Below are 5,753 nucleotides of genomic sequence, written 5' to 3' on the forward strand. Positions count from 1 at the left end.
AATAGAATTTTACCTCTCCAAAAGGGAAATCCTAGTTATTTCCTAGGTTTTTTTTGGCACTTTTACTAAAAAAAGCTCTGTTTTTACCTCCTCACAAGAATATCATTCCTCCATTGTTATTCCACTCATTTTCATCAGTTCTCTATATATCATTTCCACCTCTTTCAAACCTCCCTTAACATTTTTTCAAATTCCACCTTCCCATCACTCCATTTTCCACTCATACCTCACAGCTTTTCTCATTTTCTGCTCCTAAGGTTTTTGTTATCACGGAGGAAGAATCTTCACCAGAGAGGAAAAGACATCACAAGGGAGGGAAGATCCTCAGATATGAGCCATCAAATTGCACTGAAATCAACTGATATCCCTTTATCAAAAAGTGGTTTGAAGGTGTACATTGCTTGGATTTCTACCAAAGGGTGAGTGAGGTCGGTTTTCATGAGCAGTTGACAGATTGGGTGGCAACTCAGTTGAAGGGTGAAAGTGTTGTTATTGCTGGTGTTGAATTCACTTTTTCAGTAGCCTCCATTTCACTTGCTACAGGGCTACCAGACAATGGTGAATATTGGTTCAAGGGAATGAGCCTAGATCTTGAGTATTATAGGCCCTTCTTAAAAACACCATATAGGGAAAAACATGCTCATGTTATGCCTTTCAGATACTTATTGGAGAAGTATGCCCCTTTGATGAAGATTGTCATGAAGTTCTTTACATGTGAAGGAAGATTCTCCAGGTTGTATGCTTATCATATTCACCTCCTAATGCATTTTACCTCTTAGAAGCCACTAAATATGTGCAACTACCTATGTAGGAGCATTGCCAAAATGTCAGAGAGGATTTAGATGAAGAAAAAGGAGCACTACCCTAGCCTGTTTCATCATAGTCTGATCAAGACTATAGTCCTTCACCAGCTTGCAGAGAAAGGTATGACTTGGGAAACCTTTTTGGAAACAACTCTCAAATGGCATGAAACTAATGTGGCAGCTCAACCATCTAGCATGCCAAAACAACAAATGGAAGTGGGGTCCTCTAGCAAATTAGTTGAGAAAACCAAAGCGCCTAAGCCTAAGGTGACCAGGATGTACAAGAGAGGAAAGAGGCTTGTGTTTGCTTCTCATGGTGAGAAAGGGGCCAAGCCTTCTACATCAACAAAACAGGGATCGACAGCGAAAGATAAGGACATGGTTGAACATGAATTTGAGCTAGTTGATTTAGAGGCAGAGGATCAGACTTCAAGCATGCAGCAGATGATCAGAGATAAAGACTATTAGATCAAAGAGCTCATAGTAAACATGGAGAGAGCAAGGTACATAATTTCATTTCTAGAACAGGAGAATAGTCAGCTCAAAGCGAAGAAATTAATCATGGAAAAAGAGAAAACCAAGTTATTGCAGCAGGTTGGCAAAGGCAAAGAAGTCATTGAGTCAAGTGAGCCTGAAGGAACAAAAGGGAAAGGTAAGAGGAAAAGGCCAAGAACAAAGGGCCTAAAGAAGGCATTGCAAGAAGAACAAGAACACATTCTATTGAATGAAGATCTAGACCTAGAGGACAAAATTACTCTTGAGGTGAATCAATACAAGGAGTATTGGCTCAACAGGGTGAATTAACACTTGGAGAAGCTTCTAGAGAAGGAAAACAGAGACAATCAACTACTCAGGCATATGGCGCACCACTACCAGGCTCAAAACATGATTACCAATGTCAAGGTAAAGCAGCTTGAAAACAAGCTCAAAGAAACCAAAAAGGAAGAAAAGGACGAAGGAGCCTAATTATCTTCTTTATTCAGAGGTATCATCGCATTGGAACCCAATTCATAGTGTGGCGGAAACGCTGCCCGTAATATTTACACTACAGGGGGGGTCCCGGGGGGGGGGGGGGGGGCGGGGCACAACTGCAACCTTTGGGAGCCCCCCATTGGTGGGGGATCGGGGGCAGCACCCCCAAAGATAAAAATAGATGTAAAATTGCCTTGTAAAATGTTGTAATTTCATAGTCAATCTGAGTTGTTCATTAGATAGAGATCTGATAGTAGAAGTTATGTTTAATTTAGGGTTTTTTTCCCTAGAAGGAAACCCCTTGCTATATATGAGGGAATTGTATTGCATCTATTTAGATCCGTATTCTGAGTGAGGTAGAGAGAGGAGATTGAGAGGAAAGAGGGAATTACAGCGGATCTGCTGTAGGTTGTATCTCTTCAGTTTGTTGGATAATATAAAAGGAAGGACTAGTTGTTTCTCCGTGGACGTAGCCCGAATTGGGTGAACCACGTATATCTATGTCTCTCTTGTTTTATGCGTATTTTTGTGTTTGTATTTCTGCAAGATATTTTATGTGTTCCGTTGCTCTGTAATATATAATTTTCTAACAAATAGTACCAGAGTCGAAGGTCTATTTGTCTGATAAACTCGTAGGAGGGAAGGGTTCCTGGTTCGAGTGGGAGTAATGGCAGAAGATGGTAGGTTTAGGGTCGAAAAATTTAACGGCCAAAACTACCAGCTGTGGAAGATGCAAATGGAAGATTATTTGTACCAGAAAGATTTGTACCAACCATTGAGTAGAAAGGCAAAGAAGCCGATGAGTATGACCAACACATAATGGGATATTCTCGACAGAAAGGCATTTGGAACAATACGGCTGTGCCTAGCGGCGTCGGTAGCCTTTAATATTTCAAAGGAAACGAAAACAGAGGGTTTAATGTTGACATTGGCCAAACTATATGAAAAACCCTCGGCTTCAAATAAGGTATTTATTATGAAGCATTTATTTAATATGAAGATGTCAGAAGGTGGATCTGTTGCTGATTATTTAAATGAATTTAATACAGTTACCAGTCAGTTAAGTTTTGTAGGGGTAACTTTTGATGATGAAGTTAGGGCTCTGTTGTTTCTATGCTCATTGCCAGAAAGTTGGAATGGTTTAGTTATGGCCATGAGTAACTCTATCTCTGGATCTAGTACTTTAAAGTTTGATGATGTTGTTGGTGCAATCCTTAGCTTGGAAATGCGATGGAAAAGCTCTGATGAGACATCAAGTAATGCTTTGACTGTAGAGACTAGGGGAAGAAAAATGGAAAGAGGAAAGAGCCCAGGATTTCGCAGTAAGTCAAGGAAAGGCAGATCCAATTCTATATCGGGGATAGTGTGATGGAAATGCGGAAAGAAAGGACACCTGAAGAAAGGATGCAAGTCTCGGAAGGGAAAAGAAGGAGACACACAACAATAAAACAATCATGAAGAGAATGTGATAGGTGATGTGTTGCAAGATGCTTTGATTCTTTCATTAGAAAATATTATTGATGCATGGGTGGTAGATTCAGGGGCCTCACTCCATGCCACACCTGATAGGAAACATTTTCAAGATTATGTTCAAGGAGATTTTGGACAGGTTCGATTGGGTGATGATAAATCTTGTAAAATCATTGGAATGGGTACAGTTTCCATAAAACAGCAAAATGGAAATCAATGGCTATTGAAGGACGCAAGGCATGTTCTAGATCTGAAGAAAAATCTAATTTCAATAGGGCAGTTGGGAGGTGAAGGATGTGCAACTACTTTTACAGATAAAACTTGGAAGGTCACTAAAGGAGCCCTGGTAATAGCAAAAGAATAAAAGGTTGGTACATTGTATTTATGCAATGGTATTTCTAATTCTGTTAATGCTTTAACATCTACAAGAGCAGATACGACATTGTGGCATCATAGGCTTGGGCACATGAGTGAGAAGGGGATGCAGATCCTTCACTCAAGAAATTTTTTGCTAGGTTTGAAGCATGTTGATTTGGAATTCTATGAAAATTGTGTTTATGGAAAAAAGAAGAGAGTCAGATTTCTCAATGTTGGGAAAGAAAAGAAGAATGAAAAATTAGAGCTTGTACATACAGATGTATGGGGACCTGCTCAGGTATCATCTCTCGGTGGCTCTCACTATTATGTTACTTTTATTGATGATGCAACTAGAAAAACCTAGATTTATTGTATTCGAAATAAATCTGATGTATTTGATACTTTCAGTAAATGGAAAGCTTTGGTTGAAAATGAGATAGGAAAAAGGTTGAAGTGTCTCAGATCAGACAATGGAGGTGAATATTGCAGCAAAGAGTTTGATAGGTACTATTCAGAAAATGGAATTCACAAAGAGAAGACAGTTCCAGGAACACCACAACAAAATGGTGTGTCAGAAAGGATGAATGGGACAATCATGGAGCGTGCAAGGTGCATGAGATTCCATTCAGGATTGCCTTTAAAATTTTGGGTAGATCTTGTAGATACTGATGTTTATCTAATAAACAAAGGGCCTTCAGGTTCCTTGGATTGTGGTATTTCAGAGGAGGCATGGACATGTAAAAAGGTAAACTACTCTTTTTTAAAGACTTTTGGTTGTGAAGCCTTTGTCCACATTAATAAAAAAAATAAAACAAAGCTTGAGGAAAAATCAAAGAAATGTATCTTTATTGGATATGGTGTTAACTATTTTGGTTATCGTTTTTATGATTATGAAAAAACAAAAAATCATTAGGAGCAGAGATGTCATATTCAATGAAAAGGTTTTGTATAAGGATCAGCTACAGGAAAAGAAACAAGAAAAAGAAAACAGAGAATACACAGTGCTTGAAGAGATCACAAAAAAAGTGATGGTGCCTGAAAATCATAATGATCAACAACTAGAACATCATAAGCTACCACAACAACAACAAGCACCTCAAACACTTGAAAGTGGTGTTAGAAGATCTACTAGGATATGTAGACCCCCTAAACGATACTCTCCTTCATTATATTATGTACTGTTGACTAATTCTGGTGAACCAGAATGTTATGAAGAAGCAGTGCAGGTAGAAAGCAGGAAGAAGTGGGAGTAAGCCATGAAAGAAGAGATGGAATCCTTAGCACATAACCAGATTTGGGGCTTAGTCAAGTTGCCTGCAGGTAAAACAACATTGCAGAATAAATGGGTTTACAGGTTGAAGGAAGAAGATGGAGGTAGAAAAAGGTATAAAGATATATTTGTGGTGAAGGGGTGATCTGAAATGGGGCACTAAAGGCTTCTTGTCTGCTTACAAGAACCTCTCCCACTCCAAAGCTTAAACAATTTCCAAGACCGATGCTTATGATTGATAATTAGTGGAATTAATAACTTGAAATAGGTGTATGCTTTGTTTGCCTTTAATTGTTCAAGTGCTTGAGTTCATTTGCTTAAACTAATATTTAAACATAAAATGGTAAATGCAATGTAGCAATAAGAAATCACAAAAGACAACAATATAATATGGAGTTCACCCTGATATCTTGGGCTACGTCTCCTTGAGCTCTAATAAACTCGACTAGGCTCTTTGGGATTATGTCTTGAATTCGTTTACATGTCTTTGACTCAATGCCACAGGTTTACAACTGAACCAATGGGCTTAGAATGCCCTCTTTATCCATGGCTATTTGGCTCCCTTGCTCTCGTCGCTCGGCTCTCGGCTCTTGGCTCTTGGCTCTCGGCTCTGGCTCTCAGCTCTGGCTCTCAGCTCTGGCTCTCAGCTCTGGCTCTCAGCTCCTGGCTCTCAGCTTTGGCTCTTGGCTCCTCGCTCTCAGGTCCCGGTTCTCGGCTCTTGGCTCTTACTCTTTGTCAAGCCTCCAACCTCTGGTGGCTCTTTCCCTGTCCTCCCAACCTCTAGTGGCACTTTGCGAATCTACAGCTCTCTAGCCTTCTATGCTCTGCAACTCTGATGCACTCAGCTCTCTGGGAAATCACCCCTTTCCCATCGCCCCAAC

The sequence above is a fragment of the Pinus tabuliformis genome, chromosome 5_2 (assembly GCF_031772625.1).
Source record: "Pinus tabuliformis cultivar Carrire ecotype Pingquan chromosome 5_2, CPIR1, whole genome shotgun sequence".
In the NCBI taxonomy this organism is placed as follows: Eukaryota; Viridiplantae; Streptophyta; class Pinopsida; order Pinales; family Pinaceae; genus Pinus; species Pinus tabuliformis.